Raw genomic sequence first — 24,722 nt, 5'->3', positions numbered from 1 at the left:
TGTCATAAAAAGATTCTAGGTTAGACAGGCAGGACCTGCCTGCTATAAACCCATGTTGGTTGCCCCTCCGCATCACATAGCCAACGGGCTCCCACAGATGTGTTTCTTAATAATTTTTTGTAGGTTTTTCTCTGGGATAGAAATATATGTTTCTGCATTGCTTTTGTCCCAGAAATTGCATATCTGGAAATATACTCTACTCAAAGATGCATGTTCTAATACCATGTCTTCTTTTCCCAACCAAAACTTAACAAAAATAACACTTAAACATATTGATATAACACACAAGTATGAAAAGCCACAACCAACTTACTAACACAGCTTATTATAAGAGCATTCAATTAATCTCTTGTGGTGTTCTGAGGCTCTCCTTTGAAGTATCAATACTACTGTTTTCTGAAGGCAGTAAATACAATTGTTTTGGCAGCATTGCACTCTGGAGCTTGTTTATTGTAACTTATTGTTAGGTAACTAGCTCAGAGTTTTTCAGGCAAAATGGGAAATCCCTCTCTCCATTTCTTTATACCTGTGGAAGCTGGAGAAAATATTTCTTATTTTTAGTCTTTCTTATCTACATATATGTTGCTCTGTGATGGCATCCTCAGAAGACCACTAATAGCATTTAGCTTGTATTGTCATAGTAATTCAAGCCTAAGGTTTCTTTAACAAAATCCTTTGTTTTTGTTTTTCTCTTTCTTAAGATTTGCATCCTATAATTTTGGACATCTGCATACTAATGCTCTCAGGTTATGGGTTTTGCAACTCAATTAGGAAATTAATTTCCTACAGTTTACTTGTTCCCAGTGGTTGGTACCTTCTGTTGTCTATTAGAGCAGGCGTGTTGGGGATAATATTACTATGTTCATCCCATACCCCTTGTTGTGTTAACTTCACTCCAGGTACATTATTTTGCTCATACCAAATATACATGCCTTTTTCAGCTTTAACCCATTAGCTCTGGCAGATCAAAGACTGTGTTCTCCTGCTGAAAATGTGTGTACGTCTTGGTACACTCTATACCCTGTATCCTCCAAGCTTAGCATAGTAATGGCCAGTTCTGGCACCTCTGTCCACTGCTACTTTACAGGCCTATCTGTGTTGGGTTCTATAACATCAAATGCATGATGGGGAAGGGAAACGTCCCTTTGTGATCACTTTCACTAACAGCAGGCCAAATTAACATCAGGACCGACCTGGGTTAATTTGGTTTGCTGTTAGTGAAAATTTGCTACCTCCTACTTGATACTATTAAAGTTCTGTTACATTTTCTTGTGAAATATCTCCTGCTGATCAGAACCCTAATAGGTGAAATACTGTATCCAGAAAGAAAGTGTTGAATGTTCAGATATATATGTACTGCTTTTCTTATAGTGCCTGACAGAAGTGCTAGGAAGAGGTAGGATCCACCTGAAAAGAGAGACAAGCATCTTCACAGACAGGCTTGCTAACTGAGTAAAGAAGACTTTAAACTAGATTCACTGGGAGATGGAGACTAAAGTCCTGAGGTAAGTGGGGAAGTGGATGACCTGGAGGAAGTGCAAGCAGGAGTGGCCAACAGGGAAGGTGTTCTCATTCTTCCTGAGAAATCAGAGCAATTGACTAGTTACTTTAGGTGCTTGAACCAAATTCACAGAGCCTGGGTAACAAACAGGAAGAATTGGAAGTCCTTATCCAGTCATAGAACTATGACATGATTGGAATAACAGAGACTTAGTGGGGCAACTTGCAGGATTGTAGCATTGTCATCATAGATAGGTATACACTGTTTAGGAAGGACAAGCAGGGGAGAAGAGAAGTTGCACCTTACATTAAAGAGCCATATGATTGCTCAAAGCTGCAGCCTGAAACTGGAAATAGACCTGTTGAAGGTCTGGGTTAGGGTCAGAGGGGAGAACAACAAGGATGGTGTTGTGGCGGGGGTCTGCTATAGACCATCAGACCAGGAGAAGGTTTGGCTTTCTTCAAACAGCTAATGGAAGTTTCCCAATCATAGGCCCTGGTTCTCATGGATGACTTCAATCACCTGCTGGGAGGACAACACACCAGTGCACAGGCAATTCAGAAAGATTTTGGAAAGTGTTGGGGACAACTTCCAGGTACAAGTGCTGGAGTGGCCAACTAGAGGCCATGATCTTCTTGACCTTTTGCTCACAAACAGGGAAGAAGTGGTGGGGAATGTAGCAGTGGATGTCAGCTTGGGCAGCAAAAACCATGAAATGACTGAGGAAGCTTGTAAGTGGAAACTTGGACAAATAACTAGGGAAGAATATAAGAGCATTGCTTGAGCATACAGGGATGAAGTCAGGAAGGCCAATGCACAATTGGAATTGCAGCTAACAAGGGATGTGAAGGATAAAAAGAAGGGCTTCTACAAGTATGTTGGTAGCAAGAGGAGGATCAGGGGAAGTGTGGGTCCCTTACTGAATGGGGGAGGCAATCTTGTGACAGAGGATGCAGAATAGGCTGAAGTGTTCAATGCCTTTTTTGCCTCAGCCTTCACAGGCAAGGTCAGCTCCCAAACTACTGCACTGGACAGAACAGTTTATGGAGGAAGTGAGCAGCCCTCATTGTTGAAAGAACAGGTTAGGGACTATTTAGAAAAGCTGGAAATGTTTAAGTCCATGGGGCCATATGGGATGCATCCAAGGGTGCTGAGTGAGTTCGCTGGTGTGATTGCAGAGCCATTGGCCATCATCTTGGAAAACTCATGGTGATCAGGAAAGGTTCCAGATGACTGGAAAAGGGCAAACATAGTACCCATATTTAAGAAAGGGAAGAAGAAGGATCCAGGGAACTACAGACCAGCCTCACCAAAGTCCCTGTAAAAATAATGGAGCAGATCCTTGAGTAATGAATTTCTAATCACTTGGATTAGAAAAAGGTGATTAGGAACAGTCAGCATGGATTGACCAAAGGAAGTCATGTCTGACCAACCTGATTGAATTCTATGAGGACATGACTGGCTCTGTGAATTCAGGGAGACCAGCGGTTATGGTGTACTTTGCTTCTAGCAAGGCTTTTACAGTCTCTCACAGTATTCTCACAGAGAAGCTAAAGAAGTAGGGGGTGGATGAAAGGACTGTAAGGTGGATAGAAAACTGACTGGAATATTGGAGTCAGAGAGCAGTAATCCATGGCTTGATGTCTAGTGGGCAGCTAGTATCAAGTGGAGTGCCCCAGGGGTCAGTCCTGGGGCCAGTTTTGTTCAATGTCTTCATCAACAACCTGGAAGATGGCATAGAATACATCCTCAGCAAGTTTGCAGATGACACCAAAATGAGGGGAGTAGTAGATATGCTGGAGGGTAGGGCTAGGATTTGGAGTGACCAAACAAATTGGAGAATTGGGCCAAAATTAATCTCATGAGGTTCAACAAGGACAAGTGCAAAGTCCTGCATTTAGGACAGAAAAATTCCATGCACCACTACATGCTGGGGGCTGACTGGCTGGGCACAAGCTCTGCAGAAAAGAACCTTGGGGTTATAATGGACAATAAGCTGTATATAAGCCAACAGTGTGCCCTGGGGGCCAAGAAGGCAACTGGTTTACTGGGCTGCATTGGTAGGTATGTTGCCAGTAAGTCAAGGGAAGTGATTATTCCCCTGTATTCATCACTGGTGAGGCCATATCTAGAGTACTGTGTTCAGTTTTGGGCCCCCTGCCACAGAAAGGATGTGGACAAATTGGAGGGAGTCCAGCAGAGGGCAGCAAATATGGTGAGGGCTCTGGGGGACATGACTTATGAGGAAAGACTGAGGGAACTAGGCTTATTTAGTCTAGAGAAGAGGTGACTGAGAGGGGACTTAATAACAGGCTTCAACTACCTGAGTGGGGTTCGAAAGAGGATGGAGCTAGACTAGGAGTGGGCAGTTATTTCAGGAAGAGGGCCACTTATCCAGTTTTGGCAGGCTGTCGAGGGCCACATGAGTAGCCCCACCCCTTGACAAGTTCCCCACACCCTGGTCACCATCTTGGGACCAATGTCCTAATGTCTTTGGTCCCAAGACATTGGGACATTGGTCCCATGTCCCAGAGCCAGCACCCGTGGGACCCAAAGCAAGGCACAGGCTGGTAGGGGTCTGTGGAGCTGGGCTGGCCTGCACCAGCAGGGTGTGGGGGGGAGCTGGCCCAGCTCTGTAGAGCCCCTGCTGGCCAGGACCCTGCGCTCCTGCCACCCTGCTCTAGGCCCCACCGGCACTGGCCCCAGGACACCAGTGCTGGCCCCGTGCCCCTGGCTCCCTCACCTGCTCACTCCCAGTGCCCCCCCAGCCTAGTGGTACAGGCAGGGGGCAGTGCATAGCCCCAACCCTCTGCTTGCCGGCAGGGAAGAAGCTGGTGCTGAGCATGGGGAAAAGTGGCCCCTCGCCCACCCCTCGCCACATGGGCTGCGAGCTGCTGCTGTGTGGGATGCCACCCATGGGGTAAGGTGAGGGTTCGCTTTTCCCCACGCTCAGCCCCAGCTTGTAACCCAGCTCTGCAGCTGTTACCAGATTTGCCCACTACTTTGGGGTGTGGTCATTTATTAGGGCTGAGGTCTTGGTAATTCTATCAATGTGCTGCTTGTGTTACTTGTGTTTCTATACGGAGCTGTATCTCTCCCTTCTGCAAGCCCTCACCCCCAATGGAGCTATCTTGCAGGATTCAGTTCAGTGGGGCTGGGTTCCTCCAGTCCCCAAATCAGTCATACACACAAACACACACAGATTAACGTGACATGCCTGACCTGGCCGGGTTGATCAGCATGGACAGGCTGACACCCTCAGATGCCAAGAATCAGTTCCTCAGAGCAACAATAAATTATAGTCAGACACAAGCACACAGTTAAACAGAATACCTCTGAATCTGGCTGGGTGTCCAGATGATACCCTCATGGGCCAGCATTCAGTTCATTAGGGCACGTCTGAGCCAAACTGGGTCAATCAGCCTGTACAAGCTGATCCCCTTATGCATTTCGAACTCAGCATGTCCCAATCTTTTAGTCTCTTGATGAGCAGACCCCACAGTATTTCTGGGCTTCACAGGGATCTTTAGCTTAGGTAAGAGGGGTGTTGCTGCAGAGCAAGTGGGGAAAGAGAAGTAAAGAAGGCAAAATATACCCAGTTACCAACAGTTTGACTATAAAAGTTATTTATTGCTAAGTAGATGAAATATATATTGACACTAGTAGTGATAGACATGCAAAGGAAAAACAAACACAAACAGTCATAGTATACCCTGGTTTCACTAAGTATTTGGGGAAACTTAGCTCAAGCTTAACTAATACAGTTCAAGTTCAGAAATCTATGCTTAGAGGGAGGGAAGAGAAAAGAGAGAAAGAGCTGGGATCTCACCTGTCCAAGGCATTTGGGTTGCAGAGCTGACAGGTTAAAGTTTTCAGCATGATCCTTGAAGGGAGATGATCTTCCTCCTGCAGCCTCTCCAGAAGAAAGCGAGTGGTGTTAGCACCCCACTGCTGCTTGTTTTACAGATTTTTATACCCTCAGTTTAGTTTCTTTCAAGCATTGTCAATATTGTAAATCAAATTGTTTTGACATTTTTATGGATAGCAGATATCTCTCTTGGCGTTTTCAGAAACACCCTTTTTATTGACAAGGGGTTTTTGGATTTTTGCTTGCTGTGAACAAGCCTCAGCTTAGCATGACTTTTTAGATCTTACTATAGTCTTTTAACAGACTTAAGGCAATTATTGGAGTGTTCATAACCTGTTGTGGAGATGACTTCCACCAGTCGTCTTGGGAAAAGTATGATAACACTTGTGGTCAGGGCTCCAACGGGCTGGACGCTGGGATGAATCCTGTACCATTGTTCAAATGTTGCCCATACCCCCTCTGAGTCGGTCTATTGCCTCAGCATTCCCTAACCCGGCAACCGAGTTTTAGCCAATTAAGTTTACATAGGCCTCCCATAGTGGGACCGGAGAATGTACGGCCCAAGATGCCTATTAAACTTACTTTTCTTAGAGATGTGGGGGGGGGGGGGGGGGGGGGGGGAGGGAAGTCCTTTGTAAATCCAGATTAGAACTGGTCTGATAAATGCTGAGCTGGGTGTAAGGGTCGATTAGCATTTGGAACACAGATTCCCCATCATGCAGTGCTTCCCTGCTTTGCTGATCCCAGAATTTACTGCAGTCTCTGGTTCAGGTTTTCTGTTTAGGTTGCGGGGGTAAGTCTTTGTGAGTCAGACAGTCTGTGTCCTGTGTCAGGGTTCCCCAGAACATGGAGCTGACAGGTAACACAGCCCCCCCGTGTGTCGCATTGGGCAGTGTTGGCTGCTGCTTCCCCCCCAGAGTGCGCACTGGGCAGCCCACAGGTGGTGGTGGCAAACACTGCCCAGTGCAGCAAGCAGGGGGGTCGCAGCTGCTGTCGGCACATGCAGCCCTGATGGGTGAGCCTGGAGCTGTGCAGGGCCCAGGCTGGTAGTGGGGCTGAGTTACAAAGTGGTGCTGAGTATGGTGGGGAAAAGCAGCCCCTCTCCCACTCCATGGCTGGCACCCTGTGCTGCAAGCTCTTGAAGCCCGTGTGGGGCTGCCTGTGTCTGCTTAGGACAGCCCCGCATGGCCTATGAGCAGCTGCAGCAGGGAGTACGGGCCACAGGGTGGGGAAGGGATACTTTCCTCTGCACTGGGGAGGAGCAGGGCAGAAGCCCAGGGAAAAGTTGAGCATGGGGGAGAAAAGTGGCCCCTCCCCCTGCCTTGTGGCTGGCGCTTCCTGCTGCAGCAACTCGCAGCCCGCGTGGGGCTGTCTGGAGCAGGCACAGGCATCCCCATGTGGGCCGCAAGTGGCTGCAGCATAGGGCACCAGCCATGGGGCAGGTGAGGGGCCACTTTCCCCCCTCCATGCTCAGCTTTTCCCCAGGCCACTCTTCCGTGAGCTCCTTCCCTGCCCTTCTCCCCCCTCCCCCTTCCTTTTCCCTTACCTGTGTAAGGGCAGGGCAGGGCAGCCACATGGTCCCACGCCAGAAACCCCTGTTGGGGCTTCCAGTTGGGGGGGTGGGGCTGGGAAGGCCCTGCTGTTGTGGGAGCCCACTGGGCTTCCCCTGGGTTCCTACTGCCCTTGGTTTCTGTGATTTTTGACAGGAACCAAGGGCAGAGAAATATTAATTTTCTAAATTTTTTAGGGGCCCTGCAGGCTGGATACAATGGCATTACAAACCAGATTTGGCCTGCAGGCCATATTTTGCCCACCCCTGAGCTAGACTGTTGTCAGTGGTGGCAGATGATGGAACAAAGAGCAATGGTCTTAAGTTGCTGCAAGTGAAGTTTAGGTTAGATATTAGGTAGAATTTGCTCATGAGGAGGGTACTAAAACACTGGAACAGGTTACCCAGAGAGGTGGTTGAAGCTCCATTCTTGGAGGTTTTCAAAACTGGGCTAGACAAAGATATGGCTGGGATGAACTGGGTGGAGATGGTCCTGCTTTGAGCAGGGGGTTGGACTAGATGGCCTCCTGAGGTCCCTTCCAAGTCTAACTTTCTATGATTCTATGATTCTGTTTAAGTTAGACATATACAACTCTGTGGGGCTAGACAGGATGCAACCAAGGGTGCTGGGGAAGTCGGCTGATGTGATTGTGGCGCCACTGACCAACATCTTTGAAAACTCATGGCAACTGGGAGAGGTCCCAGACAATTGGAAAAGGGCAAATATAGTGCTGATATTTAAAAAAAGGGGAAAAGGAGGATCCAAGGAACTACAGACTGGTCAAACTCACTTCAGTTGCTGGAAAAATCATAGAGCAGATCCTCAGAGAATCCATTTTTAAGCACTTGGAGGAGAAGAAGGTGATTAGAAACAGTCAGCATGGATTCACCAAGGGCAAGTCCTGCCTGACCAACCTGATTTCCATCTGTGACAAGATGACTAGTTCTGTGGTTGTGAGGAGACCAGTGGATGTGGTATACCTTAATTTTACCAAGGCTTTTGATACAGTTTCCCACAACATTCTTGCAGGCAAGCTAAGGAAGTATGGATAGGATGAATGGATTATAAGGTGGATAGAAAACTAGCTGGGTCATTGGGCTCAGAGGGTAGTGGTCAATGGTCCATGTCTAGTTAGCAGCCGGTATCAAGTGGAATGCCTCAGGGGTCAGTCCTGGTACCAGTTTTGTTCAATATCTTCTTCAAGGACCTGGAAGAGGGCATAGAGTGCAACCTCAGCTAGTTTTCAGATGACACCAAGCTGTGGGGAGTTGTATATGCACCGTAGGGTAGGGTTGGGATTCAGAGGACTGGTCTGCACGAGGCGCTTTACTGAGCAGTAGAGCTAATAACTGCACAGTAAGCATCAACATCTACATATGCAGATACTTACTGCATGCTAATTGGCTCTACTTGTCAGTAAATCTGCTACCTACAAATGCAAGTAGCAGATTTACTCATGATTAGTAACTGCACAGGACCACACATGTAGATGCCTGGCTGGGAGCAAATATGCTCCCAGTCAGCTGGACAGTAGGGGCTAGGGGATTGCTCCCTACCCCTAGCAGCTGCCTGCTGGTGGGGCAGGCTCTGCCACTGGAGTCCAGGTGGGGATAACGTCTGCTTGCCCTGGTAGCAAGGAGCTCCCAGCCCCAGCTCCATGATCACAGGGCTTGGAGATCCATATAAGGAGATAAGGGTCTCCAAGTCCTGGCCCTGCAATCAAGTGATCACTGGGAGCTCCCTGCTTCTGGGGCAGATGGACATTGTTTCTAACCGGACTCCAGTGTTAGAGATCGCCCTGGCAGCAGGCAGGTCCCAGGGGCAGAGAGCAATTTTACAGCCCCCACCATGAGACAGCTGTCTTTTGGCCCATGGGCTAGCACCCAAGAGGAGCCTAGAGCTCCCCCTAGCTGCTACAGGGGCTGCTTGCAGGGCCACAGGGACCAGGAGCAGTCTGCTGCTGGGATCAGCAAATATTCTCCCATGTCCCAGCACATGTAGACACATGCCCTAGACAGTTGACTCTTGAGTAGTTTACTCAAGAGTAGACTGTTCCTGGATTATTTGCACATGTAGATATCCTGAGAGACATCTAGAAAAATTGGAGGATTGGACCAAAAGAAATCTCATGAGGTTCAATAAGGAGAAGTGCAAAGTCCTGCCCTTAAGGTGGAACAGTCCCATACATGAGTACAGGTTGGGGACTGACTGGCTAGGCAGCTGCTCTGCTGAAAAGGACCTGGGAGTTACAGTTAACAATAAGTTGAATATGAGTTCATATACCCCTGTTACCAAGAAGACTAATAGTATATGGACTGCATTAGTAGGAATGTTGCCAGCAGGTCAAGGGAAGTAATTATTCCTCTCTAGTCAGCACTGGTGAGGCCACATCTGGAGTACTGTGTTCAGTTTTTTGCGCCCTCCACTACAGAAATGAAATGAAAATGGTGAGGGGGCTGAGGCACCTGACTTCTGAGGAGAGGCTTACTAAATTGGGCTTATTTAGTCTGGAGAAGAGACGACTGAGAGGGGATTTAATAGCAGGCTAAAATACCTGAAGCGTGGTTTCAAAGAGGATGGAGCTAGACTGTGTGTGGATATGTTTAAGTGTGTTATATATAGGTTGTTATATTGGCCCAGGAATAGCAGGAGGGAACAGCAGATTAGTAGGCTAAGAAGGTTCTTTGAATAAACAAGGGTTATCATTTTATAAGTTTAACTCCTTGATCTTCTGAGAACAACACATGGTACCAGGAGTCGGGTATGAAGAAAGACAAAAAAATGGGGCATCTCAGAATTCCAGAGGAGTTAAAGCTGTCCAGCAATGCAGCAGAAAACTGGAAGAAATTTAAGTAGACATTCACTATAGATATGACGGCCAGTGGAGGTACAGAGAAGGAAGTTTCACTCAAGGTAGCTATTTTTTTTTAATATAGCAGGCCCAGAAGCTCTCTCTCTTTACAATAGCCTACAACTGTCAGAAGAAGAACAGAAAAGCTATGGCACAGTAATTAAAAAGTTTGAGGAATATTGTATACCCAAACAAAATGAAGCCTTTGAATGGTATAATTTTCACATAAGATAGTAGAAAGAATGTGAGACAATAAGAGAGTTTGTCAAAGATTTCATAGATGTTAGGGCTGGAAGGGACCTCAAAGATCATCAAGTTCAGCCCCCTGCCCCAGGGGCAGGATGTCAGCTAGGGTCAAAGGATCCAAACATTTCTTGAATGAGTCCGGAGTAGGTGCCTGCACCACATCTGGAGGGAGTCTATTCCAGGTTTTGAGGGCTTGGAAAGTAAAGACATTTTTCTTATGTCCAGCCTAAAATGATCTTAGAGTGGTTTATGATCATTGGTCCTTGTTTTTCCTTGGGGCGCTCTGGTGAACAGAGATTCTCCCAGATCCTGATGAACACCCCTTGTGTCCTTATAGGCAGCCACCAGATCCCCCCCGAGCCTGCACTTTTCCAGACTGAAGAGTCCCATGACTCTCAGCCTCTCTTCATAAGGCTTCTCTTGCCCTCTGATCATGCACGTGGCCCTCCTCTGGACTCTCTCAAGCTTCTCAACATCCTTCATGAATTGTGGAGCCCAGAATTGGATGCAGTACTTCAGCTGTGGCATCACTAAAGCTGAGTACAGCTGGAGGATGACATCCTGAGATTTACTTGAGAAGTATCTATGGATGCAAGCCAGAGAATTGTTTGCTTTACCAGCTGCGACATTGCATTGGTGGCTCATGTTCATCTTGTGGTCAATCATGACCCCCAAGTCTCTTTCAGCAGTGGCGCTAGCAAGCATAGCACTGCCAAGCCTATAAGCATGCTGTGGGTTTTTTCCCCCCTCAAGGTGGAGTACCTTACGTTTGTTGATATTGAATGTCATCAGGTTTGTATCCACCCACTTACTAAGTTTGTCCAAGTCAGCCTGGATCAGAAGCCTGTCCTCAGGGGTGAACGCTATGCCCCAAAGTTTAGCGTCATTGGCAAACTTAGCCAATGTGCTTTCGACACCAATGTCCACATTGTTGATAAAGATGTTAAAGAGAACCTATCCAAGGACAGAGCCTTGGGGGATGCCACATGGTCATGGAGCAGCATAATGATTCAATACCATTGACCACTACTGTCTGGGTCTGACCTCGGAGCCAATTTCCCAGCTGTCAGACTGTGGTGTAGCCAAGGCCACCATTGGCCAATTTCTCCATGAGGAGGTCATGGAACATCAGATAAAAAAGCTTTTTTAAAGTCCAGATATATGACATCAATCTCTTCTCCCTTGTCCAGGTGATATATCATCTGGTCATAGAAGGAGATGAGATTGGTCAGGCAAGACCTACCCATGACAAACCCTTGCTGGCTGTCCCTCAGGATGTTGCCCTCAGCCAGCTTATCCAGAAGGGCCTCCTTGATTATTTTCTCCAGAATCTTACTGGGAATTGAGGTCAAGCTGATTGGCCTGTAATTTTTGGGATCTATTTTCCATCCTTTCTTGAAGATGGGTACCACATTGGCCTTCTTCCAGTCTTCAAGTACTTCACCTGAGTGCCACGAGTTTTCGAATATTTTTGCCAATAGTTGGGCTGTGATACCTTCCAGCTCCTTGAGTACTCTAGGGTGTAATCTGTCAGGACCAGCTGACTTGAAGGTGTCCAGCCTCTCAAGGTGATCCTTTACTATATCAGCACTGATGCTGGGTATAAATATGCCCTCACCCTGGCCATCCTGCATCTTGCTAGGCAGGGCAGTCCCATTATAACTGATGAAAGACTGATGCAAAGTTCCCATTAAGCAGATTGGCCTTTTCCTGGATGAAAGACCTCAGACTTCTGAGCCAGACATGCAACTTTGGAGACCTAAAAGAGTCCATGATCAGAGACCAAATAGTATTAGGTGTAAGGGATACAAGCCTCAGGAAAAGACTGCTAATGCATCCTGAGCTTAATTTGGAAAAGGCAGTTAGAATGTGCCAAGTAGCTGAGATAACAAATGCCAGGCTACAGAAGCTGGAGAAAAAACAGAACAAGCTAAGCTAGACAGGATTACAAGACTGCAAAAATCTAAGGTAACACATAAACAACAGAGAAAGGAAGACCTTGCTATGAAGCAGGTAAGTGGCAGCCAAAGAGAATTGCTCGAAGAATGAATAGGCCTCTGCTTATGCCCTTCAGGTTACTGTGCACTCACAGGTTACCCATGAGATCATCCCCTGTTGCTAAGGCCAAATCAGTCAGTGATTGATTGAATCATGACCAGTCAGTGATTGATTTTTTTGATGGCTTCGTTACTCTGCTGGCTCCTGCAAAATGAATGAATCTTTTGCATTTGTTGCAGGGCTTACCAAATGCAGGATCACTCCCTTGAGAAACTGCCAACACTCCTGGACCGCCATAAGCTCAATACTCTTGAGTTCAGCCACCTCACTAACTAGCCTTCTAATTTTACTAAAATTGGACCTTCTGAAATCTAACACTTTAGCCTCACTGGTTATTTTTCCCACCCTTCGCTGGATTGTGAAATCAAGCAAATGATGGTCACTATCTCCCAGGTCACTGTGTACTCACAGGTTACCCATGAGATCATCCCCTGTTGCTAAGGCCAGATCTAGCAAGGCATTACCCCTGGTGGGACTGGTCACCTCCTGGGTTAGGTGGAGGTCTTGCACACAGTTTAAGAACCTACGTGAGTGGTTTGTTTTGGCCGTCTGCTCCTCCCAGCAGATGCTTTGGAATGATGGAAGAATAAGAACAGAGAGGGTGTAGTAAATCACCCCAGAAGCAAGATAAAAGAAAACTGTTTATTAGTAACTTCCCCACAGGTTGTGAAGCAGCCTGGCTGTTCCTGCAGCTTGCGGTCTTTCTTTTCTCCACCACTGTGCAGCCTACTCCCCCAAGTCAGTCCACTCCACTCCAGTCCCACTCTCTTTTCTCTTTCCTGTGGTACCAGCGAATCCTTTCTCTGTGGGACCTTCTCTCAGCCAGTAAGTTTCTCTTCTTTTCCTCACCTCTTTGCTTCACTGGTCGCCATGTTTACCTACACCCAGTCAGCGGGTCTTATCAGCAAGCTGCTCCAGCGTTGGGTCTGCCACTCCTGGTGTCCCTGCTGAATCTCTCCACGCTGTGCGCCAGGGGGCAAAGGAAAACCCCTTGCTGTGAACTTACGTAGCTGCTGGCTCCTAATCAGTTAATTATTCACTCTGAGTGCGATCCCCTTCCCAACTGTGTTTACTAAGTAATTAACTTTGTCCTGTCCCTTACCTGACTCTCCCCCCATACTTGCAACTTAGTACCATCAAAGGAACAGGACTATCTTTGCCCTGTTACACACTTTCTCCCTCTGGTCTGAACATAAGGAACAAAACTATAGTGAGCAGTCCTTTTTCTGTTGCATTTGTCAAGGTCAAGTCAGGAGTGACAGCATCTCATCCTTCACGTTGTGACAGGAAATCAGCAGCTATATTGGCCCTGCCAGCCCCGTGCTCCACTGAAAAGTAAAAAGGCCATAAGGCTAAAGACCATCTTGTTAAATGTGTGTTGTCCATTTTAGCTGACTGAAGCCATTTGAGAGGGGCACAATCAATTATTAAAACAAATCATCTTCCCAGAAGATAATACATAAATAGTTCCACACTCCCCACCCAGTGAATCACTACACCTATGTGAACTGTGAAAGGAATAATGGGTTTCTGGAGGTGATAGCTGCTTGCTTGCATAAGCCGCTGGTCTTTCCTCCCCATACTGCTTTTGGAACAGGATAGCTTCTAAGGCTGTGCCGGAAGCATCCATCTGTAGGTAAAATGTTTTCTGAAAATTTGGGGTATACAATACTGGTGCCTGGCATAAGGCACATTTGATGTCTTCAAAGGCCTGAACCATTTGGTCATTCCATCTGACCGGATTTTTCTTCCCCCTGGTTAGATCTGTAAGTGGGACTGCTACTTGAGCAAAATTTCTTATGAACTGTCGGTAGTAGTTAGCAAACCCCAGAAAGGATCTCAATTGTTTTAAAGTCTTGGGAGCGTGTATTGCTGCAGGGCATCAACCTTATCAGCTACTGTCTGAATTCTGCCTTGACCCACAATGAACCCCAAGTACGGGGTTTCACATTTTCCAAGAGAGCATTATTTGGGTTTGCTGTCAGACCCACCTTGCATAGTTCTGATAGAATGGCCTGCAGATGTTTGCAGTGCTGTCTCCATTCTTCTGAAAAGAGGATAATATCATCAATGAAGGCAGATGCATATTCCTGGTAGGGGGCCAGGACTCAGTCAATCAACCTCTGAAAAGAGGCCACTGCCCCGTGTAGCCCAAAGGGCATCCATTTAAATGAAACGGTCCCTGTGGAGTACCAAAGGCCATCTTCTCTTGATCTTCCTTTGCCATGGGTATCTGCCAATACCCCTTTATGAGGTCTATTGTTGTGAGGTATCTGGCAGTCCCAGTTTTCTCCAGCATGTCATCTATTCTGGGTATGGCAGGGCACTAGGTGTGCCTGTCACTTTAAGGCCCTGGAGCTGGCAGCCTCCAGGTGCCTAATGAAGGCAGCCATTTTAGGCTCAGGGCTGCCTATATAAACAAGGCAGTTTGGCTGCTGGAGGAGGCAACAACAGCACCTGGCCTGAGGGCTACTGAGTTTCATCTACAGGTAAGGGAGGAGCTTTAGGGGATGGCAGGAGGCTCCTGGTCCTGGGTACAACCAGAAACTACACTCCACCAGGAGTGGGTGGCCTGGTGAGGCTCCTAGTGGCGCGGGAGCCCCCAGGAAATCCCAAGCCAGTGATCACCCTGGAGAAAGGTGGGTTGGAGCACCTTCACCCCTAGCCCTCACCTTTGGGTGGGTCACGCACACTGGAGGTAGTTGTGGGCATGCAAGCCCTCAGGAGGAGAGTTGGAGGCCAGGTGTGGCCGAAGCCGCCTGAGCCCTGCAGGGGTTCGAGTCCCCAAGGAGGAGAGTTGGGGCCAGGCACAGCTACGGCCACCTGAGCCCACCTGTGGAGAGAAGCCCTGAGACCCCGAGTAAAGGGGGCATTATGAGCAGTGTGGAGCCCCCAGTGTGAGAGGGGCAGTGTGTGGAGCCCTGTGAAGAAAGAGGGGGCTCAGCCAGAGAGAGAGAGCTGAGTCCTGACCCCAGCAAGTCCTCCAATGCAGGGAGGCAGAGTTTGGGTTGAATATAACACCGGTACCATGACCTGCTGCCCAGGGTGGGAGTGAGAGTCCCCTGTGTGACACTGAGGCCCCAGTCGTGGTGTGAGGTAACTGCAGCTCCCCACATCTGTGGAGGAGGACCCAGAGAGGGACACCCCGGGAAAAGAGTATGGGTCATAAATCAATGCCTGTCAGAGCTTCCCCTGACTGGCCCAGACGGGGGCCAGGAAGAGGAGGGTCAGAAGGGCAAGGGGGCCCACCGAGAGGGATGCCCAAGAACCAGGGGCCTGGAGTCCCAACTAGCCTAGAGGTGGGCCGGGGCTAGTGTGAGCCGAAGGTCCCAGTGAGGCGACCACCCCTGAAGGGGAACTGATAGCAGGGCAATATGTGGCCTGGTGTGGCAGGGAAGGAACTCAGTTGGGGGTCCTAGAGCAGGATTCTGGGCCCCATCATGGGGGACTGGCACGTATGAGAACCTTGATGTCATCAGCAAGACTTGGGCTGTGGTGTAGGGGAGGAATGGAGCCACAGATAGCGCCCCCTAGCAGCGGGGCTGAAAATGGACAGCTTCCCACCTAATTAATTAATCAATTAAGACCAAGGCATGGCAGGTGAGAAGGTGGGTGGTTAGCCTAAGAACAAGTGGTCGGGCCACGCAGAGATCAGCCCCGGTAGGCCCCGTGTTACACTGGGCATGGGAAATGCATCAAATTCAGCTACCCCGTTCACCTTCCGGAAATCCACACAAAGTCTGAGTGTATCATCAGGTTTAGTAACTATCACCTGTAGGCTCCTCCAGGGGCTTTATGATTCCTCGATGATCCCCAGTCAGTGCATCTGTTCAATCTCCTCCTTTTTAACAGCCTCCCACTGATGTCTGGGTAATCTTCTCCACTGATTATTGGATGACACAACCCGCTGGAGTCTTGATCCTATGTTTGATGCCTCATGCCTCCCCTGTGATTTCCTTGAAAACTTCGTGGAATTCATTTATTATTTGCTCCATCTCCTATTGGTGTCTTCCCAGGTCCTCTAGGTCCCCACTTCCCAGGTCATCTTCCTCCCAGGTCATCTAAGTCCCCACTTTTCTGCATGAGCCACTCCTCTTGTGGGTGCCATTTTTTCAAAAGGTTGATGTGATAAACTTGTTTCTTTCATTTAGGTTCTGTCCTCAACACCTCATAATTCACTGGTCCACCTTCCTAACCACTTGAAAGAGTCCCTGCCAGTGTGCCAGCAATTTGTGGGTATTGTCTGGTAGCATCACCAGCACCTGATCCCCTTCTTGCAGTTCTCTTTCTTGGGTGTGATGGTCATATAAGTGTTTCTGCCTTACCTGGTTCCATCCCAGATTTTCCTGTGCAATGCCCCTAGCCTTCTCCTGTCTCTCCCTAAAATCAGTTACCACCTTTGGGGGTGCAGACCATCCAGGTTCTGATTCAATCCACCCTTTACATATGAGGCTAATTAGTCCTCTGGGCTGGTGCCTGTAGACCAACTCAAAGGGTGAATACTGAGTAGATGCCTGTGGGCATCCCTTACTGAAAACAACAAAGGTGGCAACATTTCCTCCCACTTACTGGGTTCTCCTTGTATTGCGGCTCAGATCATGCTTTTGAGAGTATGATTAAAGTGCTCCACAAGGCCATCTGTCTGTGGATGGTACACCAATGTTCGGAGTTGTCTGATTTGCAATGTCTTACAGACCCCCTGTAGGACCACGGACATGAAGTTTTTTCCCTAGTCTGTTAGGATTTCCTGGGGAATACCTACCTAGGATACCCACATCATCAGTGCTTTGGCTATCTTGGGTGCTGTCACAGACTGTAGTGGGACCACCTCTGGGAATCGGGTAGTGTAATCTACAGTCATGAGGATGAATTGGTATCCTGCCCAACTCTGTGGAAAGGGGCCTGCTATATCCAAGGCTATCCAATCAAAGGGTTGCCCAGCCAATGGGAGAGGCATTAGTGGAGCTCAGGGTGGTTTCAGCCAACTGGTCTTTTGGCAAGCTGCACGCTCCCAGCAGTACCGCTGAACCATTTTACGGATCCCAGGCCAGAACACCCTCTGATCAGCCTGGCCTCTGTCTTATCTTTCCCCATATGCCCCCACATAGGGAGGGCACAGGCCACTTGGAGCAGGGTCCTCCAACAAGATCAGGGCACCAATACCTGGATCTGTTCATCCCCATCCCTTCCCCTTTCCATGCACTGTAGAATGTCATCCCTTACCTCGAATCTCAGGTTCTGTGTCCAGCACCTCATCTTCTCTCTTTGCCAGACGCTCCTCAGAATGTTTTGATAGAGTGGTTCCTGGGTCTGCTCTTCCCCAAAGGTATTTCTTCCAATTATTTTATCCAAATATAACTCCTCTTCCTCCTGACTGGCCGATTCTCCAAAATAGACTTCTTGCGTAAGGTACTCCTTACCCTTCTGGTTTTTCCATTACCCGTGTCACTACTTCCCACAGATGGGGCCAATCTACATCCAGCAGCATAGGGCAGGGAAAGGTTTCAGCTAACCCCACTGCCAATCCTTCAGTTTTTCCCAGTACTGTCAGCCAGAGTTTCCTTCTTTCATATGTGTAGGAAGCCTCATGTATGCAGACCATGCTGACCGCATTCTTTGGAGTGCCCATCTGTAGCAGAACCAGATCTGCCCTTACCATGGTCTGTGTACGGCCCATGTAGACTACTGCAGGGATTATAGTGTCACAATCCTAACATCAATCAAAGGTTTTGATTTCTTCCATGGGCCCTTATGTCTCTCAAAACTACAGTCCATTTTCTCCTCATGAGGGTAGTTGGACACAGCTTTAGTTTGCAGCCTCTGGTGGCAAAGACGTGCCAGGTGCCCCTTTTCCCTGCATATAATTTCATGTTGTTCCCCATTCTGAACCTCCTGACTCGGGACCTTAGGGAATTCCATCTTCCTTCCTTTTGAGCCTCCTTCTGCTCATCCAGGTTTGGCAGGGTTCCCAGTCCTTTCCCTCTTTAGGGGTTCCCCTTCAGCCTTGGCCACAATATAGTCTTCTGCTAGCTGCAGGGCTTCCTCAACAGTCTTAGGCAGATGCCTCCTGACCCATTGCTGGGCACTCCTCCCCAGATCAGTCAGGAACTATTCAAGTATTATCAAGTCCACAACCTCCTCCCCAGTCTTTTCTTCAGGATGTAGGCAACGTTCAGCTAGATCCCTTAATCTTTGGGTGAGTAAGCATGGCCAAAGTTCCTCCCGCCACTTCTTGGCCCTAAATTTTTTTGTCTGTACATCTTGGGATTCAATTCCAGGTGATACAAGATCGCAGTTTTGACCTTGTAATCTCTAGCCTTGGACTGGGTTAATGCTCTGTAAGCCACTTCTGCTATTCCTATCAGTAGCAGTCTTTTTTGGGTGGTCCAGGTGTTGGGATCCCATTTTGCCACAACAGTTGAAGGCTTTGATGTCATCCTGAGAGCACATCTTAGGCATTGAGGCTCCCCCCATTTCCCAGGACCAGTGTACTTGCTGTGCCTCAATTTTCTTACTGAGGTCTTGTTGCCGCACGAACAGACTAATCTTGGCCTCAGCTTCTTGAGTCTTCATTCATATAAGCTTCTCCATCTGGACTTGTTGTCCTTGTAAAATCCTCAACATCAAGGTGTGGGCTTGTTGCCAATCAGTAGGGTTATGGACTCCATCCTGTCAGGGTTTATTTGTTGTGTCCCAGCCAATGCACCACTTGTGGCTGGGTGAGGGTGAATAATGAAATCTGCCTCCCTGGGACTTGCCTGCCATGTTTTGGAATGATGGAAGAATAAGAAGTTAATTTCCCAAAGAGAGAGGGTGTAGTAAATCACCCCAGAAGCAGGATAAAAGAAAATTCATTTATTAGTAACTTCCCCACAGGTTGTGGAGTACCCTGGATGTTCTTACAGCTGGTGGTCTCCCTTTTCTCCACCACCATGCAGTCTGCTCCACTCCAATCCCACTCTCTTTTCTCTTTCCTGTGGTACCAGCGGATCCTTTCTCTGTGGTACCTTCTCTCAGCCAGTAAGTTTCTCCTCTCTTCCTCACCTCCTTGCTTCACCAGTCACTGTGGTTACCTACACCCAGTCGGCGGGTCTTATCAGCAAGCTGCTTCAGATTTGGGTCTGCCACTCCTGGTGTCCCTGCTGAATCTCTCCACACTGTGCGCTAGGGGGGGAAAGGAAAACCCCTTGCTGTGAACTTACGTAGCTGCTGGCTCCTAATCAGTTAATCACCCTGGGCGCGATCCCCTTCCCAACTGTGTTTACTAAGTAATTAACTTTGTCCTGTTCCTGACCTGACTCTCCCTGCATACTTGTAACTTAGTAACATCAAAGGAACAGGGCTGTCTTTGCCCTGTTACAGTAAGAGTCCCAGGAAAGTTTGTGCCAATTACTGGGTTAAGAATGTGTAAAACTCTAGGTCTGATTAAGAAAATGGATACCATTGAGGAATTAGAAAGCAAGAACACAGAAAAAGATATTTATGATGTGTTTCAAGGCATAGGGAAACTATCAACTGGGTGCATCTACACAAGATGCTACATTGCCATAGCAACAAGCTATGGTGACAACCATTGCTATGACAACATAGAGTGGGCAGGCACAAAACATGATACCAATACTATTGTGCAGTAACTTGATTTTACTGTGCATTAGGGTTGGAAGTGACCCATGTGCCACTGGGACTGCACTGTAATGGCGGTTACTAAGTCCTAAATGACTGTGCAGTAACAGATGTGCACTTGAGTGCATGTGTAGATGTTTTCATTGAGTACAAGCTAGAATTAAACGATCCAAATACCCCCAACTTTACATGCACCAAGAAATGTTCCCCTTGTATTAAGGGAGAAACTGAAAAAGAAATTAAATAGATTAGTTAACATGGACATGATAGAAAAAATAGAGCAAACAACTGCTTGGGTTCATTCACTAGTCATAATAGGGAAAAAAAGATGGATCTGTGAGATTTTGTCTGGATCCTAAGCAAATGAACAGGTACATCAAAAGGGAGCATTTCCCGATTCCCACCAGGGAAGAGGTTTTTGGCAGATACGTTGTCCAGAGCATATGACACAATAGAAAATGACAGAATTCCAGACTCAGACATAGTACATGTTAATCTAATTAAAAGAGTGCTTTCTGTCACAAATAAAATAGGGGCATTAATTACAGAAGCTACTGCTCAGGACACTGCATTGCAAAAAGTGGTAACAGCTATTCATGCTGGTCAGCCTGGAAAACATATACTTAGACTATACTCTCAGTTCAAGGAAGAGATGTCAGTACTGGATGGCGTTTTGTTCAAAGTCTCATTACTTGTTGTTCCAGCAGTGCTAAAGAAATGCATGTTAAACAGAACACATGAGGGGTATATAGAAATTGAAAAATGCAAAAGGAGAGTAAGGGGTGCTCTGTATTGGCCCAACACCAAATAATGACATTGAAGATGCTGTAAAGGCTTGTACAACATGCCTAAAGTCCACATCAGTGCAAAGAAAAGAACCCATGATGGTCATAGAGGACCCCATAGCTCCATGATAACAAATGGGCATTGACTTATTGATGCATGCAGGAAAAAAAGTGTGTTAGTGCAGATTATTATTCTCACTATCCTTAATTTCATTGCTTGAAAGCACAACAGAAAACCGTGTCATAACTCGCATCAAATTGATTTTTACTAGACATGAGATTCCACAAATTGTGACAACAGACCTGTAACAGGTTGCCCTCCCCAGTGCCATCTTCCCTGTTAATCCATGCCTTACGTGGGGCGCCCTTCCTTGGAGTTTTTATGTCCTGCCCTCTACTCACCTGCCACGTCTTGATGGAAATTATTGTTGATGTTCTTGCAAGCAGGAGACTGCCTATTGTATTTTGTACATTGGGGCCTTTCGCATACATGGACCTGACCCCTGTCTATCTCTCTAGCTAGGCCTCCCTGTCTAAACCCCACCAAACAAGGTTTGACTGCAAGGCTCTAGCCTTTTCCCGTATCTGGAGCTCCAATCTGAAGCCTAGCCCCCCCTGGTCCTGAGGCAAGGCCACCAGCCCCACAGCTGGGGGGGGGCACAAGTTCAAGGCCAGGGGACAGCCCCGAACTCACCCCCTCCCAGTCCAAAAAAATCAGAACAAAACAAAGCAAAATCACACCCCAAGTGCCTCCCCAGCTTTTCAAGCTCGTGCTTTCAGGCTCTGGTGTCACTCCAAAGTGCTGTCTTGCTCCGTGCCTTACTGGTACCTGGGCTTTTCACAGCCCTGAAAAGTGCTGCGTCCTCTCTGGCACTGGGGTCCCCACACTGCCGTGGATCCTCTATGAGACCTCCTCCATCCCTTAATAGCCTCACCCAAACCACCACTGTTATTCAATAATCAAAAAAGGAAAAAATTATAACTTTCACTGTCATGGGGAGAAACAAGGGGGAAAACCCCGAGGAGCCAGGGAGGAACCCTGGGAGCAGGAGCTGGCCGGGGAAGAAAAAGAAAACAGAAAAACTTTTACCTATAGCCGGAAATGGTGGCGGGACCTGAGTGGTTCGTTAGCTGTGTCTTTATACAGCTGCAGCCAGCTGATAACATCAGCTGCAGGAGCCGGCCGGTGGAGATAAAAGGAGCCGCTGGCAAGGAAGAAGGGAAGAGACCAGCAGGAGCACCAGAAGGGAAGTCTCTCCCAGAGGAGCATGGGGATTTGCATCCTGCAGCACAGGAGGAGAAAGTGAAACCCTTTGTGAGGAAAACACCTCCAGCAGGGGGTGTTTTCCCTTTGTGAGGAAAACACCACGGGCACCATCTCACAGGGGGCGAGAGTGCTGAGTTGAGACCCAGAGACAGAAGAGAGCAGGAGGGATTTGCGACCCGGAGTTGCCTGCAAAGAACCAGAAGAGTTGGCAGAAGCCAGAACGCCAGACCAGGTGGGACCGTAGAGGGCTCAGACAGCCTCAAGGAGGTACCCCAGGCCGGGGCTGAAGGGCACAGTCGGCAGGAAGGGCGACACAAGACAGGCACTAGCAGCATAGAGCCGCCCCACCAGGAGACGTGGGGAAGATGCCCCGAGAGGGATCACCAGGAGTACAGTGAATCCTCAGACTCGATAAAGAGTGGAGGGGAGGACCCAGAGAGTGGTGGTGGATGGGTCATTTTCGACATGGAGGGATGTGGGCAGCGGGGTTCCCCAGGGCTCGGTCCTTGGGCCTGCACTGTTCAACATCTTCTTCAGTGACTTGGATGAGGGGGTAAATAGCACCCTGTTCAAATTTGCTGATGGCACTAAGTTGTGGGGGGGATGTGGGCATGCTAGAAGGGAGGAATAGGCTGCAATCGGACCTACACAGGTTACAGGGGTGGGTGGATGAGAATAGGATGGGATTCAACACAGACAAGTGCAAGGTGATGCACCTGGGGAGGAATGACCGGCACCATATCTACAGGCTGGGGAACTCCCTTCTTGTCAATACAGAGGCAGAAAAGGATCTTGGAGTCATCATTGATGCCAAGATGAACATGGGCTGGCAGTGTGGGGATGCAGTCAGGAAGGCCAACCACACCTTGTTGTGCATCCACAGATGCATCTCAAGCAGGTTCAAGGAGGTGATCCTCCACCTCTATGCGGCACTGGTCAGGCCACAGTTGGAGTATTGTGTCCAATTCCGGGGGCTGCACTTCAAGAGGGATGTGGACAACATGGAGAGGGTCCAGAGGAGGGCCACTCGTATGATCGGGGGCAGCAGGGCAGACCCTACGAGGAGAGGCTATGGGACCTGAACCTGTTCAGCCTGCACAAGAGAAGGCTGAGGGGGGATCTAGTGGCCTGTTACAAGCTAGTCAGAGGGGACCAGCAGGCACTGGGGAAGTCCCTGTTCCCCCATGCACTACCAGGAGTGACCAGGAATAATGGTCACAAGCTGGCAGAGGGTAGATTCAGGCTAGATATCAGGAGGCGCTACTTCACGGTTAGGGCGGCTAGGATCTGGAACCAACTTCCAAGCAAAGTGGTGCTGGCTCCTAACCTGGGGGTCTGTAAGAGGAGGCTAAATGTACAGCTTGCTGGGGTCGTTTGACCCCAGTACTCTTTCCTGCCATGGCAGGGGGTCAGACTTGATGATCTACTCAGGTCCCTTCTGACACTAGAAACTATGAAAGTATAGGCTGACCCAGACCCAGTCTAGGCTTGCCAAGGGTCTTAAGGGCTGGAGCTGGTTGGAGTAGGGCAATCTGTGGGAGCAGCTGATAAAGGGGGCAAAGGCCATCCCTTAGTATCTCGTATTTCTTCATCGGTGATTTTTTTTTTGTGTGTGTTTTTTTTTTTTTTTCATTGCCCACTTTTGGAGGGGTCACTGGATGAGGAGCCCAGGTAGCTTACAGCTACAGGCAGGGCTAGTTGACTATGAGGTGTAAGGGGGCGAAGGGGGCCTTTGGCCTGACTATCATGTAGCCTGCTAGGTAAAGGGTGTGAAGACTCAACTATCGGAGGGGCTTGGCCAAAGATCGTCAGGATTCAACAAGGTGGGGTGTAAGGGCGAGGTAGAGGGGAAGTGGAGCCTCGCAGAAGATCATCGTCCAACGCTCCTATGCATGAGAGACGTCAATAGTCAAACCCCACCATTGGGATAAAATCAAAGTCGTGGCAGGTGAGATGAGGGAGAGACTATCCGGGTCAAAGACACCAACTCGGCGGGACCACAGGGACGGACAGGAGGACAACCCCAAACATCCAGGGACGTGTGGCGCGTGACCGGATGTTCGAAGCCAGGCGGGTACAGTCACCAACCAATATGATCAAGCAAAGCAGCAGGTCAGCTTACATTCACGGGGTTCATGCCTCAGCTCCCTACCATTGGCTAATGTCCTTGCTGTGGTGCAGCTGCTATCTCTCCACAGCTTCCATAGTTCCCACCTTTGGACCACCCACCCAGCTTCTCTGTGGAGCTCTTGGAGCACTCCTTCCCCTTGCGCTGCTGTCCTGTCCCTTACTGCCACTGTGCCCAGGGTTTTTTTTATAGTCCTGCCCCTTCCAGTCAGCTGACTAGCTGGCCAGGCTCAGCACTGAATCCCTTCCTTACCAGCACTTCATGCCCGGAAAGTTCTGGCCTTAAAGGGGCGGACCTGCTTTTTGGTGACAGGGCCAGGGTTCCCTGTTACAAGACCTCAGTTCAACTGTCTTGAGTTTAAAGATTTAGCAAACAAATATGGATCCTGTCATAACACTTTAAGTTCTAAACACCCACAAGCTAATGGTCTGGTGGAAAATGGAGTAGAAATAATGAATAAATTGTTGAATAAAGCTATAGATTCACACACTGATGTTTACCTATCACCCTTAAATTACAGAGCAGCACCCAGGAAACACTGATTGTCCCCAGCAGAAATCCTGTTTAACAGGAAACTCAAGACCAGGCTGACAAATCTTGTGAATGATGCTCATCAGAAGAAAAAGCAAAATGTGAAAACATTTTTAAAATTTGACAAACTGAAACAAAAATGTCACTATGATAGGGGTTCCAGGGAGTTACCACACCTGCACAACAAATATATGATGCTTATTTCAGATGGACAAATGTGGAAACAAAAAGCAATAGTTTCCCATCAAATAGCTCAGATCCTATCAAGTAGTCACACTGGAAGGACAGGTATTAAGAAGGAACAGACAACACTT

At 48.2% G+C, this 24,722-nt stretch overlaps 1 protein-coding gene across 1 annotated transcript in view; it reads left to right on the top strand.

The window, feature by feature from the left end:
* The window catches only part of LOC149872165 (alpha-1-antiproteinase-like), a 96,091-nt gene that overhangs the window by 51,077 nt on the left and 20,292 nt on the right, over positions 1-24,722 (top strand). The window lies entirely within an intron of this gene.

The sequence above is a fragment of the Crocodylus siamensis genome, chromosome 2 (genome assembly GCF_052110815.1).
Source record: "Crocodylus siamensis isolate JL-2025a chromosome 2, ASM5211081v1, whole genome shotgun sequence".
Taxonomy (NCBI): Eukaryota; Metazoa; Chordata; order Crocodylia; family Crocodylidae; genus Crocodylus; species Crocodylus siamensis.
The sequence above is the reverse complement of the archived record's forward strand: the minus strand, read 5'-3'. Positions and strand labels throughout refer to the sequence as shown.